The sequence below is a fragment of the Ornithorhynchus anatinus genome, chromosome 5 (assembly GCF_004115215.2).
Source record: "Ornithorhynchus anatinus isolate Pmale09 chromosome 5, mOrnAna1.pri.v4, whole genome shotgun sequence".
Lineage (NCBI taxonomy): Eukaryota > Metazoa > Chordata > Mammalia > Monotremata > Ornithorhynchidae > Ornithorhynchus > Ornithorhynchus anatinus.
The window spans coordinates 83807245-83823201 of NC_041732.1; the positions used below are offsets into that span (position 1 = coordinate 83807245).

The following is a 15957-nucleotide window of genomic DNA, read 5'->3' on the forward strand; positions in this document are numbered from 1 at the left end:
TAGCTTTATTTGCTGAGATGGACTTGTTTTGTTTGCTTTTAATTAACATCTTATACTTTATTTGCATTTCTACTCGTCCATTTCACACAGATGGCACATTTTTAAAAGTCGAATACTCAAACTTTTATTCTTCTAACATGACTAAAACAAATGTCACCTTAATAAAATGCTACTCCATTTTGAGAAGTTAGTTGTTGGCTGATATTTTCTTAAGAAATTGACATGTCCAATCTTTCCATACAAAATTGTCTTGAAAACAATGAATGGAATTCATAATTGATAATCTGGGCCCAAAGACAGTCTGAAACATGGAAGGGATTTTAGTCACCTCTTTTTCTCTCTTTGGTTTCCCCTTTTCAGTGTGATGCTAAATATATAAATAGCGGGGGGAAGAATGGGAAGTCATATCATAGCTCACAGCCCTGAGAAAAGGCCGTAGAATTTATTTATCTATACTGTCCTTATTCACAACTGTATAACTGCATATCCAAATATGTATTCCAATATTTCATTTTGACATAGTCACTGTGCTTCCTCTCTCCTCTTTATTCTACCTGTGGTTTCCATTATTTTTAAGTGGCTTTTTATGTTGGCCACACCCATTATGTGGTAAATTATTTGTGGACAGAAATACAACTCTTTAAATAGTATTTAGTACTGAGCGTGATACTATATCTATCCTATGAATCAATGCCTTAACAGGGCAGAAGATTTTGTGTACGGCTGATGAAGCTTAGAACTATGACACATACGGTCATACATTCAAAGGCAGATGACCAAGTGCTCAAAAGGTCAATCATTCATTCATTCAGTGTATTTATTGAGCACTTACTATGTGCAAAGCACTGTACTAAGCATTTAGGAGAGTACAATATAACAGGCAAATTCCCTGCCCACAATGTGAGCTCACAGTCTCGAGGGGGAGACTGACATTTGTTGTTGTTGTCTTATGCTGTCGAGTTGTCTCCAACCCATAGTGACACCATGGACACATTTCTCCCAGAATGCCCCACTTCCACCTGCAATTGTTCTGGTTGTATATCCATAGAGTTTTTATGGTAAAAATACAGAAGTGGGTTACCATTACCTCCTTCCACACAGTAAACGAGTCTCTGCCCTCAACTCTGACCCATGCCTCTGCTGCCCAGAACAGGTGAGTTGGGACTTGAAGTAGATTGCTATCCACTCACTAGCCACTGTCCAACCTAGGGAATGGAATGAGTATGCCTCTGCTTGACTCTCCCTCCTGTAGCGGAGACTGGTAGAGGACTGGAAACTCTCCAGGTGAGGTCCTGAGAGGAGACTGACATTAAAACACATAAATAAATAACAAACATATAATAATAATGATTATAATAATGGTATTTGTTAAGCGCTTACTATGTGCGAAGCACTGTTCTAAGCGCTGAGGAGATACAAGGTGATCAGGTTGTCCCACATGGGGCTCACAGTCTTAATCCCCATATTCCAGATGAGGGAACTGAAGCACAGAGAAGTTAAGTGACTTACCCAAAGTCACACAGCTGACAAAGGGCAGAGCCAGGATTAGAACCCATGACCTCTGACTCCTAAGCCCATGCTCTTTCCACTAAGCCACGTTGCTTGTTCTCTTTTATCTTCTTTCTCTATACAGTTACTTATATATACATATGCTGTAGGGATGGGAGGGATGATGAATGAGAGGAGCAAGTCAGGGAGACACAGAAGGGAGTGGTAGAAGAGGAGAGGAGGGTTTAGTTAGGGAAGGCTTTTTGGAGGAGATGTGCCTTCAATAAAGTTTGGAAATGAGGGGGAGCAATTATCTGTCTGATCTGAGGAAGGAGGGCATTCCAGGCCAGAGGTAGGATGGGGTGAGAGGTTGGCGATGAGATAGATGAGATCAGGGTACAGTGAGAAGGTTAGCATTAGAGGAATGAAGTGTGTGGGCTGCGTTGTAGTAGGAGAGTAGCGAAGTGACTTTGCAGGGGGCAAGGTGACTAAGTGCTTTAAAGCCAAAGGTGAGGTTCAAAGACAATCGCAGAGACTTGAGTTTTTACTGCATGGAAGAAGGCAAAGGTAAACCACTTCTATATTTTTACCACATAAACTCTACAGCTACACATACCAGATTGACTTTATCACATAAAATGGGCCTTTCTGAAGAGGGTATGTCCTTGGAATTGCTTTGGTTCAAAATGACTCGATGGCATTTGAAGAAGAAGGGCCTCCCAATTTAGAATAAAGGAGGGGGGTGATTGATCAGTTGAGTGATTCAGGGACCAGCCAGCCTCATGCAAACTCTGACTGGGAGATGGGAAGCAATGGGAGAGAGCCACTCTACCCCTCCCTGCACAAGGACTGGGACTTGAGGGGAGGATCCGGGGGCAGAGACCAGCTCTGGGGAATGACTTGCTGAAGCTCCAGGTGGGACAGGGACTGTGTCCACCCCAATTTGCTTGTATCCACCCCAGCACTTAGTATAGTGCTTGGCACATAGTAAGAGCATAACGAATACCATAATTATTATTATCTACTCTATTGTACTGTACTAGCCCAATCACTTAGATCAGTACTCTGCACACAGTTAGTGCTCAATAAATAATCAGGAGCTTAGTACAGTGCTTTGCAAACAGAAAGCACTCAGATACTATTGAATGAAAAATAATAATTCATAATAATAATAATTATAATAATTGTGGTACTTGTTAAGCACTTACTATGTGCCAAGCACTATTCTAAGCGCTGGGGTAGACCCAAGGTAATCAGGTCGAACATAGTCCCTATCCATTTAAGGCTCACCCTCTTAATCCCCATTTTACAGATAAAGTAACTGAGGCCCAGAGAAGTGAAATGATTTGCCCAAGGTCACACAGCAGACATGAGATGGAGATGGGATCAGAACCCATGACCTTCTAATCCCCAGGCCTGTGCTCCATCCACTAAGCCATGTTCCTTCAAACTATTATACAAGTACTATCATACAATATTATACAACACAATACAATACTACTGATTGTTCGGTTGATTTTCTGGGAAGGGCACATGAGAGAAAAACTCATCAAGAATGTAACACAAGACACTAAAGATAAGAAAAGATTAGCACAATCAACACAGAAGTTACAGCGAGAGGGAAAATACCACAAAATCCTTCTTATAATAATAAGTTCTATTCATTATAAATCCTCTAGCTAAACAATCATAGATCTTATCCCCAGTATCATATTGTCCTTCATTTTTTAACAATGACACCATCAGTGGTAAAATAGAATCACTTTGTTCAAATGTGACAGAAAAGGCCCCACATTCCTGGATACTGTGACAACATGACCTAGCTGGTAGTGAGGCTTGTGAGTTTTTTCAATCTTTAATTTTACATTTTCTTCTTAGCATAAATGGAGGTTTCTTGTTCCTCTTGATATACCGTTACCAATTCCTGCTCCTCCCAGGGAGTTTTTATCATTTTAAAAGACTGGTATATTTTTGATAAGGATGGTATTTGTCTATGGGTCCAGCACTATGCTAAGCACTGTACTAGCTACAAAATAATTAAATCAGACATGATCCCTGTCCCACCCAGAGCTCACAGTCTAAGAGGAAGGGAGAACAGCTATTATATGTCAGTCTTCCATCAGACGAAACAGAGATGTGGAGAGGTTTAAGTGGCTTACACCAGGTCACACCTCAGGAAAGTGGCCAAGCCAGGTCTAGGTCCCAGTTGTCCTGACTCCCAGTCCCATCTTCTTTTACAGTGCCATACCATCTGTATTTTACAAGTTATCTTTAGGTTTCCCTCTTTTCAAAGAGCCCTGACTTGTTTCATGTACATATTAGTACACTTTTTTAGTCATAATAATAATAATACTAATGGTATTTGTTAAGCTCGCACTCCGTGCCAAGCACTATTCTAAGCACTGGGGTAGATACAAGGTAACGAGGCTGTCCCAAGTGGGGCTCACAGTCTTAATCCCCATTTTCCAGATGAGGTAATTGAGGCACAGAGAAGTTAAGTGATTTGCCCAAAGTCACACAGCTGACATATGGCAGAACTAGCATTTGAACCCACAACCTCTGACTCCCAAGCCTGTGCTCTTTCCACTAAACCACACTGCTTCTCTGACTCTGTGGTCTGTGGTCTTCTTGATCTACCTACTCTCAATTCAACTCTTGATGAATGGGCTCTGTGCACTTAGTCAGAGATTGATATGTACATGATACTACTAATAATAATGATGGTATTTGTTAAGTGCTTACTATGTGCCAAGCACTCTTCTGAGCACTGGGATAAATACAAGGTTATCAGGTTGTCCCACATGGTGTTTGCAGTCTTAATCCCCATTTTACAGATGAGGTAACTGAGGCACAGAGAAGTTAAGTGACTTGCCCAAAGTCACATAGCCGACAAGTGGCAGAGCCGGGAATAGAACCGACATAGAATCCATTGTTTTGGATAATTTATTATAACCCTATAATTTACTAAGGAATATAACTACATATATATATCTATATATTAATTTGTTAGGTATGTGCATATACACATGTGACAAATTTGTTAAGTGCTTAATATATGTCAAGCACTGTTTTAAACTCTGAGGTTGGTTCAAGTGAATTGGTTTGGATTCAGTGTCTGTCCCACAGGGCCCTCGCAGTCTGCTACTTTTTCTCTTATGTCTGGCCATTTCTGGTTTTCCTGAGGTCTTTGTATCTTTTAGCCTGATTTATGCCATGTCTTGTTTCCAAGGTTTTAGCCAAGAAAGGATTGTGTTTTCACAAAGAGGAGAAAAGCCAATATTAAAGTTGTTCATTTTGGTGTGTATGGGTGGCACCGTAACTAGCCAGAAAGGAGTAGACAAAATCAATAGAAAACAGAAAAGGAAATCTCAAAAGAGAGACAAAAGGCTGAGAACACTAGAAAATCATTCGGTGGCATTTATTGAGCACTTATTGTGTGCAGACTATGTCCCTGGGAGAGTACAGTACAACAGACTTGAAGACATAGTCCCAGGCCACAATAATCTTACAGTCTAGAGGACTGCAGATTAGATACCTCCAACTGTTCAGGTTCCTGCACATCTGATTTTAAATAATCCCCTCTAGACTGTAATCTTGTTTTGGGCATGGAACCTTTCTACCAACTCTGTTGCACTGTACTCTCCCAAGCGCCTAGTCTAGTCAGTAAGTCAGTCATATTATTGAAAGCTTAATATGTTCAGAGCACTATACTAAGCACTTGGGAGAGAACAATATAACAATAAATAGACATATTCCCTGACCACAACAAGCGTATAGTCTACAGGGGAAGACAGACATTAATACATTAGTATAGTGCTCTTCACATGAGTGCTCAATAAATATCATTGATGATGATGATGTTGATGATGATGATGATGATGATGATGATGACAAGATACCCTGGACTTTGAAGTGTGATGTTGGTAGGGGGTGAGGGTAGGCCTTCCAGGAAGTAGAGCTAGGGTACAAGCACGTGAGGAAGAGGGAAAGAGACCAAGAGAACATGAGAAGCCACGTGGCTTAGTGGAAAGAGCATGGGCTTGGGAGTCAGAGGTCATGGGTTCTAATCTCCGCTCCTCCGCTTGTGAGCTCTGTGACTTTGGGCAAGTCACTTAACTTCTCTGTGTCTCAGTTACCTCATCTGTAAAATGGAGATGAAGACTGTGAGCCCTATATGGGACAGCCTGATTACCTTGTATCTACCCTAGTGCTTAGAACAGTGCTAGACACATAGGAATCACTTAACAAATACCAACACTATTATTATTATTATTACCAAGATCCAGAAGAACAAATGCAGGAAAGGAGAGCCAGAGGCCCAGAGACCCAAAGGGGAGAACCCAGAGAGAGGAACTCAGCCTGAGCAGGCAATAGATGAACCTGTCTGAGAGCAACATCAATGGAGGATTGTTTATTTCTCTCTTCCTCATAACCTGACAGGTTTTCTTTTATTTCCACATCTCCTTTATCCAGGGATTCCCCTGTCCCACTCCATCTCTTCTCCTCTTCTTGTGTCTTCTTGCTCTATGTTCCCCTTCCCTCCTCCCTCTCCAACTGTGTTTGTGTCTGTTGGAAATAAAACCAGATTGGATTTAATGAATGGAGTTAAATTTGGAGGTGGCAGTATGGTAGCCATCAAAGAACATAGCGGATACCAAAAGGAAGTAGTAATTTCCAAACTCCCACTAAATAAACTATCATAGGTAGAGTCAATTAAAGGTTTATGTTTAAAGCCAGGCAAAGATACAGAGGAATAGCTGCCTGATACAAACTCCTCCATAGCAGACATACAGGGGATATTGATAACTAGGGTGTGGATGAGAAAACATTGAAACGTCACTGAAATTTCTTACAGAATGGATAGCTGTATCCTAAGGTCAGGAGGTGGGATCTATACAAAAGACCAAAATGGATCTACTCAGAAAGAATATCAAACAATAATTCACAGAAATCAGGACTGGACTGGTACACTCTGTCCCTAAGCACAGGATACAGGAAATGTTAAAAGGCAAGGATCAATCGATGGAAAAAGCTTAGAGGTCAAGATATTGGTAATTATAGAGAACTTCTGAACTATTGTGATGAGTTCATCGATGTTCAAATCTATTTATCATTAAGCTTCTTCTTAACTGAAAAGACTTTCAGATAGGACATAAATTGATGTACAGATCCATAATTTATTCATTTATATTAATGCTTGCCTCCCCCTAAAGACTGTAAACATGTTGTTTCCAGGGAATGTGTCTATGAACTCTGTTATATTGTACTCTCCCATGTACTTAGTCCAGTGCTCTCCCCACTGTAAACATTTAATAAAAACAACTGATTGATTGATTGATTGATTGATTGATATGCTCTGGCTACAAGCTAATGGAACCTTCCTACAGCAAATGTTTTACTTCCTTATCTGACTGCTGACAGTGAATATGTAAGGCATCCTGAAAGGGCTTTGCCCAATTTAGGTCCCTGTCATTTGGAGAACCCCAAGCCACCACAGCTCATCATCTGACAAAAAGCTGAAGAAATTCTATGCTGGACAAGCAGGAGGCTATTGGGGAATTTTCCTTTAGCAGGTGATATCTCTATACTAGTTTCAGGGCGGAAGCTACAATCACCCAACCCAGCACTCATCTCCCTTTTGCAGAGAGAAAAGAAGGAGCCTCAAGGACATATCTTGAGATCATGGGGGAAGAGAGACAAATGCAGAATGGTTTCTCTCCAAATCCTGGTCCTTTCTTACAAGTCTGTGGAAGAATCCCTAGTCAGTTGACTAATGGTAGGAGATTCTGGGGGCTATGGGCCAGGCAGAAGAAGAGAGCACACAAGCCATCCTTCCAGCCCAGATCCTTGAAGCAGCTGTTCCCAGCTGTCCTGAGGTTACAATGTGTTTTCTCTAACAAGTACCAGTGACTCGCTTCGGCAGCAAATATGCTAAAATTGGAAAGATACAGAGATTAACATGGCCCCTGGGAAAGGATGACGTGCAAATTCATGAAGCGTCCCATATATTTCTTGATGCCTGTTCTGTTTCCTTGTCCTGATGTCTGTCCCCTCACCTCTAGATTGTGAGTTCGTTGTTGGCAGGGGTTGTCCCTCTTTATTGCAGTATTGTACTTCCCCAAGCACTTAGTACAGTGCTCTGCAAACAGAAACACCCAATAAATACGATTGAATAAATGACTCCAGCCACTTTCTCTATCTCTCTGCTCCATAAAGCTCCACTACTGGTTCCTCTCCAGCAGTGGTAAACAGTAAGGGCCCATTCCCTGGGTAGCCCCTCCCTGCCACCTCCTCTTAAAGACTCAGCTAGGAAATGCTTACAGAGATCCAGAAGCTCACGGATCCTTCTGCCCAACTTCAACCTGTGACTCAGTTGGTCCCTCAGCCATCAGTCCTACCTGCTTCTGAGTCTGCTGTGTCTTCCTTTTTATATGGCATTTATTAAGTGCTATGTGCCAGGCACTGAATTCATTCAATCATTAAATTGCATTTATTGAAAGTACAATACAGCAATAAAGAGAGACAATCCCTGCCCACAATGGGCTTACAGTCTAGAGAGGAGGAGACAGACATCAATACAAGTAAACAGGCATCAATATAAATAAAGTATAGATATATACATATATACCTAAGTGCTGCAAGGCGTGGAGAGCGGGGAAGAGCATAGGGAGCAATTCAGGGTGATGCAGAAGGGAGTGGGAGCTGAGGAAAAGTGTGACTTAGTCAGGGAAGGCCCCTGAGAGGAGGTGCACCTTCAGTAGGGCTTTGAAGTGGGGAAGAGTGATTGTCTGGTGGGTGGATTTGAGAAGAGAAGATGTTCCTAGCCAGAAGTAGGATGCGAGCCAGGAGTCGGCAGTGAGACAGATGAGATCAAGGCACTGTCCTAAGTCCTGGGGTGGATGCAAACAAATGGGTTTGGACACAGTCGCTGTCCCACATGGGGCTCAAAGTCTTAACCCCCATTTTACAGATGAGTTTACTAAGGCCAGAGAAGTTAAGTGACTTGGCTGAATTCATGCAGCAAAGTGGTGAAAGCAAAATATTCATTAATGTACTAGTGTAGTGGAAAGGCAGGAAGAGGAAGAGTGGGAGGATTTCCAGTGACTGAAATGGACAATTCTTCAGCTAGTCTGCAACACTGTAATCTTCTTGTGGGCAGGGATTGCATTTTACAATACCCTCTTCCAAGCACTTAGTATTGTGCTCTGCTCAATGCAGGCACTGGTATACTACTAGGGATTGAATTTTGCCTGCCAGGCTCTCAGGGATTCCTTAGTACTTATGGGAAACAATTGATCTCACGTTCCTCACACTTTCTATATAAATATGCAGATTTGTGAGGTGACAAGAACTAGAGCAAAAAAACTTTGGAGAAATTGCCAAAAAGCCATTTTTAAGAGTTGCTTCAGCCCTGAACTGTCACTTATATTTCCAAAAAAAAAGAGACTGTTCTCGATGTCCTCATCTAGCCCTTTCTATCAGTGGCTGACACTTCTAGCAAATCAAACGCATTTCCAGAGCCAAAAGAGTACAGCTCCTACAGCTAAGGAGTTAATGAATCCAGGAAATTATAGTGTTTAAAAATGATATTCTTAATCATTTATTCCTTTTTCAGTCTTCCTGCTCTTTTGTGACATCAATTGTAAAATATCAGCACTTTATTTTGAGGTCATGGGAGCCATGGCAAGCTGAAACATAGAGGCTTCCAGCAGGGAAGATGGGGCAATCAGACACCTCTAGTCTCAGCAGGAGGTTTCTGCTGCTGTAAAGGTAAAGCCGATCTGCCATGGAATTTTCCCAAACAGCTAATGGTTCGTGCTGTAGTGACAGGGTATTAGTTTTCTTTATGATCTTATACAAGAGGGACTATAAGTACCTTTGCCTAATCGGAACTTGTTTAAGGTTGACCAGAAACCCCCCAGTAACCTGTCTGAAAGGACCAACTCATATTTCACCAAGTTTTGCTTTGCTTCTTCCATGCTGTATATGTCAGCATCCGTTGGGATCATAAGATACACAGATGTGATTTGGAGTTAATAAGACCAATGTTCACAAGTTCATTGGAAAAAAAAAATCAAGATCCTAAGGACAGCTCCCCATCCTAGATTGCCATTTGGTCAAAGGTAACATCATTTTGTCAAAGATAACAACACAGGGTTTCAGCAACTCATCCTGGATCTCATGTCTCATGCAATTTCAGTTATGTTGGAAAATATTGTGAAAGGCAGCACAGTAGGAGTAGCATATGGGTGGATATGTACCTGTAAATGGATACTTCTATGTTTATGGGTTTGTATGTGTGGGTGTATTTACTGTTCATTAATCTTTGGTTCGTGGGCATCCTCTCAGCATACTGGAATCTAATGATGACACGGTTGAATTGAGTTCAACCAAAGCCTTGAACATTACTTTTCATACAGAGATCATTTTTTTCTCCATTACCAGAAAAGCAGCCGCAGAGCTCAGCCAAGGGACCCCGGGAAGATTCTGAGATTTTGTCTCCTGAATTTGGGAATCTGGGAAGGTGGAACTGTGTGCTTGATAGGAATAATGTAATTTTTGTGGGTGTATAGCTCAACCAACTTCTAGATTGCATCTATATGAGGCAGCAGAAATAGTAGTAGTGTCATTTATTTAATACCCACTTGGTACTGTACACTGTATTAGTACTTGGGAAGTTCAGAATAATGAAGTGACATGTTCCATGCCCACATGGAGCTTATCCTCTAATGGGGAAACAAACATAAGAATATTTACAACTAGATAAACCAAAAAGAAAGAAAGAAAGTTGATCTATTACTCTACCTATTTATCTATCTACCTAGCTAGCTAGCTAGGTAGCTAATTATCTACCTGTCTGTCTGGTTATCTATCAACTAGATCTGTGTGTGTGCGTGTGTGTGTGTGTAAGTATTTATGAGTGCTAAGGTGTGCTTTAGAGCAGTAGCATATCCTAATGGAAAGTGCATGGGCGTGGCAGCCAAAGGACCTGAGTTCTAATCCCTATGCTGTCAATTGTTTATTGTATGACTCTATGCCTGATTACCTTGCCTGGCATTGAGTAAGCATTTAACAAATACCATTAAAAAAGTCATGATCGTAATAGCAAAAGAGTAATTTTGGCATTTTCTAAGAGTTTTCTACACGACAATCACTGTACTAAGCAATGGAGTAGATGCAAGATAATCAAGTAGTCTCCCAAGTGCTCTTGGAAACAGTTCAGAGTGCAGTAAGCATTCAATAAATATGACTGATTGATGTCAGACAAAATCCCTGTCCCGCTTGGAGCTCACATTCATTCATTCAGTCAATCATACTCATTAAGTGCTTATTGGGTGCAGAGCATTCTACAAAGCATTTGGGAGAATATAAGATATTCACTATATTATAGATATGTATATAAGTGTGTGTGGGGGGAGAACTAAGGGAACGAGTAAGGGCTACGCAGAAAGGATGGGAGAAGAGGAAAGGGGAGGCTTAGTCTAGGGAGGCTTCTTAGAGGAGATGACCCTTCAATAAGGTTTTGAAGAGGGGTAGAGTAATTAATTGTCTGTCGGATTTGAGGAAGGAGGGCATTCCAGGCCAGAGGCAGGACATGGGCAAGGGGTCAGCAGTGAGAAGGTTAGCATTAGAAGAGCGAGTTGTGTGGGCTGGATTATGGTAGGAGAGTAGTGAGGTGAGATAGGAAGGAGCAAGGTGATTTAGTGCTTTCAAGCCGATGGTGAGGAGGCTTTTTTTGATGAGGAGGTGGATGGGCAACCCCTGAAGTTTTTTGAGGAGGGGAATGACATGTCCTAAACGTTTTTGTAGAAAAATGATCCAGGCAGCAGAGTGAAGTATGGACTGGTGTGGGGAGAGACAGGGGGCTGGGAGGTCAGCAAGGAGGCAGTTGAGGTAATCCAAGCAGGATAGGATGAGTGATTGTATTAACATGGTTGCAGTTTGAATGGAGAAGAAAGTGTGGATTTTAGGTGGATTGTGAAGGTGGGACTGACAGGATTTAAAGATGACTCGAAGGCAAGAGGAAATGTGAAACTGCAGAGAGGGAGAGAGATCAGGGCTTGAGATATGCAGTTGGGTACCGTCCACATAGAGCTGGTAGTTGAAGGCATGGGAGCGAAGCCATGGGAGCAAAATGAGTTCCTCCAGGGAGTGGATGTAGATGGAGAATAGAAGAGTACCCATAACTGAACCTTGAGGGACCCCCACAGATAGGGAGTAGACGGCAGAGAAGGAGCCCATGAAGGAAACTGAGAATGAATGGCCAGAGAGATTAGGGGAGAACCAGGAGAGGACAGTGTCAGTGAAGCCATGGTTGGATAATGTTTCCAGGAGAAGGAGGTGGTACACAGTGTCAAAGGCAGCTGAGAGGTTGAGAAAGATTAGGATGGAGTAGAGGCTGTTGGATTTGGCATGAAGGAGATCATTGGTAACCTTTGAGAGGGTGGTTTCTGTGGAGTGAAGGGGAAGGAATTCAGAGTGGAAGGGATCAAGAAGAAAATTGTCCAGTGTAACATGCTTCTCCTGTGTGGGGTGAATGGGCATGTCCAGTCATGAAGGAAATGCATGCATCTTGACTCTGGCCTGAAACACTCTGTCTCTTCATATGTGACAGAAGATTATCCTGTCCACCTTCAAAGCCTTATTAGAAAGCACATCTCCTCCAAAAAGTCTTCCCTAACTAAGTCCCATTTCTTCTTCTCTCACTCCCTTCTGTGTCACCCTTGCACTTGGATTTGCACCCTTTAGTCACCCCCGCCCCCAACCTCCTAGAACTCATCCTCATATCCACAATTTATTTATTCATATTAATGTCTGTATCCTCCTCTAGACTATAAACTCATTGTGGGTAGGGAATCTGTCTACCAACTCTGTTTTACTCTCCCAAGCACTCAGTACAGTGGTCTTCACACAGTAGGTACTCAATAAATATTATTAAATTATTTGCTAAAGTCTATGAGAATCAGTTGCCTAGTGGAAAGAGCACGGGCCTAGGAGACAGAGGACTGGCGTTCTAAGCCTGGCTTTGCCACTCGCTTGCCACGTGGCCTGGGGCAAGTCACTTAACTTCTCTGGACCTCACTTTCCTATTTGTAAAATGGGGATTAAACACCTGTTCTTCCTCCCACTCAAGCTGTGAGCCCCATATGGGATAGAGACTGGGTCCCACCTGATTAAATTGTATGTACCCCAGTGCTGAAAACAATGTCTGACACATGATGACTGCTTAATAAAGGTCATTAGTATCATTATTATAATAATTATTATGAAAGGACTAAGTTCCCTGCCAAAGAAGAGTAAAGTGAGAAAACATAGATGGGATTTTTCCACCGCCATATCAAGTGGATCCCAGGATCCTAGCAGTTCCCCTCTCCTCCAATTCAATGGCACAGGCATTCCCAGATTCCCTTGGGTCAAGAGGACTCCTGACTCTATCCCTACACCCACACTGATCAGGGACCTTGAGCACTTACCCCTTAACCTTCCGAGTGTCCATTTAGGCCCAGAACACACTTGGAGTTCAACACATTAAATCTGAAATGGAAGTGACAATGGAACTGACAGTCAAGCGTCCAATTCCATTCTATTCAGATTCTAACCTCAATTCTGGAGTGGCCCACTGGGTGACCTTGAACAATTCAGTTAATTTCTTTATGCCTGTAAAATGGGGACAATATAACTGTTCTGCCTTCCCCTTACACTGTGAATCCCATGAGGGATGGTGACATGGCTATGTACATAGCTGTAAATTATTTATTTATATTAATATCTGTCTTGATTTATTTATTCATTTTAATATTTGTCTCCCCCTTTAGACTGTAAGCTCACTGTGGCCAGGGAATGAGTCTGTTTATTGCTATAACATATTCTCCCAAGCATTTACTACAGTACTGTGCACATAGTAAACACTCAATCAATATGACTGAATGAGTGAGTTACATGCATTCGCTTTGATTACCTTGGATTTTCTTATGGATATGATGAATATATGAAGAAAAAGTGATCATTTACCCTTCGTGTTCAAAGACACTTTAAATGTGGCATTAAAAGGCACAAAACTGCTTTCCTTATATCAAATGGAAATACTCAGAGTTGTGAAAATACTCATTTTCTGACGACATTTGTCAGGGTTGCATGTAGCTTTCCTTTCTCTAAGAAAGAATTTACAGTATACCATTGGACTGCTGGGAGTAAGAAAAATGAGTTAAACAGCAGAATAGCTTGCTATTAATGTTTGATGCATGTAGACAGTCACTCTGAGATTGTGATGGAAAAGCATCAATTGGCCCCTCTTTCCGTGTATATAGATTGACTTCTGACTAAGAGCAGTCTCTGCTTTATAGCACAGAGAATTCCTCCAGTGTACTGGGTAATTGTAGAATGTATGATAATACTGCACTGTTAGTGCCTCCAGCAATTAAGCTGACTGGATGAGGTAGAAATGAGGACATCACATGTATTTGGGAAGTGCTCACATTGTGCTTAATTGTCTGGGAAATATGTGTCATGTTCTTGTCAGGGGTTCTGATTTGCTTGGCTCATTATGGGAGAGAGTCGATAGGTTGCAGTGCAGATTTTCTTTTCCATGCAAATCACAGCTCCATCAGCTTCCTGCTAGAGTTCCGTTCCTGAGCTATCCACAACTACTGCGTAATCTGAAAGTCAGGCAATGGTGGCTGTGTTCTCTAGTTTCCAGGAAAGCAACTCATTTCCGTGATTCCTTTGGAGAACTGATGTGGCTCAGAGTATTCAGTTGTGTTAATTGCTAATTCTACCCAATGGAAATGTAGCATATGGCTGTGCAGGGATAGAAGGTAAGGTGAGAATTATACCATCAGTCCTGCAGGTCTCTAATAGGACTAAGATTCCCCTTTTGAAATTTCTACAATATCTTTCAAGTCGTGTGCTTGTGAGTGTGTTTGTTTGTTTCATGGTATTTGCTAAGAACTTACTATTTACCAGGGACTGTACTAAGTACTGGGGTATATCCAAGTTAATCAGGTTGGACACAGTTCCTATCTCACATAGGTCTCACAGTCTTAATTCCCATTTTACAGATGAAGAAACTGAGGCACAGAGAAGTGAAGTGATTTGTCCAAGGCCTCACAGGAGACAATTGGTGAAGATGGGATGAGAACCCATGACCTTCTGATTCCCAGGCCCATGCTTTAACCATGCTGCTTCTTCAGATCCAAATGACCTCTTCTTCTTTTTCTTGGTTATTCTGCCCTTTGGAGCTTTGGGTAATATTGGAATTCCCTTTCTGGTTGATCTGGGCAATAGGTACATAGAGCAGGAGACCTGAGAAACAGAATGCAATAAGACCCCTTATTTACAGGACTCTGTAGCCATTTAGGTTGAGCCCAGAATAACTGGGCTGTTGAAATTGAAACACAATTGAATGGAATTTTCATCCAATCAGATGTTGAGTCCCAACTCCTTCTTCTACTTTACCACCAGGATGCTGTCTTTGCCCATGGCCAAAGTTCTCTCTTGGTTTGACACTGGAAAATTTTTTACATGGAGGGGCAGCTTGGCCTAGTGGAAAGATGGTGAAACTTGGGAGTCAGGAATCAAATTCTAACCCAGGTCTGAAGTGTTCTGCTTTGCAATTCTGAATGATTCACCTCATCTCTCTGTTCCTCAGCCTGCTCATCTGTAAAATGGGGATAATAAAATTGTTCTGCCTGCTCTTTACAATGTGAATCCCATGTGGGATAGGACTGCATTTCATTTTATCATCTTGGATCTTCCTACCTTAATGTATACGATAAATAAATGAAAGAAAGGTAATAGTCCAAGTACAGTTGCAACCTCAAATGCTGACAGAATCCAAGGTTAATATAATAATAATAATGTTGGATTTGTTAAGCGCTTACTGTGTGGAGAACACTGTTCTAAGAACTGTAGTAGATAGAGGGTAATCAGGTTGTTTCACGTGAGGCTCACAGTCTCAATCCTCATTTTACAAATGAGGTAACTGAGGCACCAAGAAGTTAAGTGACTTGCTCAAAGTCACACAGCTGACAGGTGGTGGAGCTGGGATTAGAACGCATGACCTGTGACTCCTAAACCCGTGCTCTTTCCACTAAGCCAGGCTGCTTCTCAACCACCATATCCACCATATCCACTGGGGAATGCTGACAGATGCAATCGTGAGCAGGACTATTATCCTTTATCTAGTATCGATTAAACTAATTGAGCATCGGTAACCTGATGTTAGTCCCTTCTTGGTCTTCGTTGCCCATTTTTAAAATACAAGGCCACTTATCAGGTCCTTGGTATATTTCATTGCTTCTTCTTCCAGTGTGAGCTCCTCATGGTGCCTTATTAAGTACTACAAAGCTAATTCGACTTTATGGGTAGCAATCTTCCATTTTTGAACAATTCCCCAGTTGATGGTTTTTAAGGCCCCTTTACAAAGTGATTATTCCCTTTCTCAAGTCTGTTAAGGCTTGCTTTCAACCT

General features: G+C 41.8%; 1 pseudogene; it reads left to right on the plus strand.

Moving 5' to 3' along the window:
• The first annotated feature begins 7399 nt into the window (after positions 1-7399).
• Positions 7400-7499, plus strand: LOC114812437 (annotated as a pseudogene).
• Positions 7500-15957: the final 8458 nt, after the last annotated feature.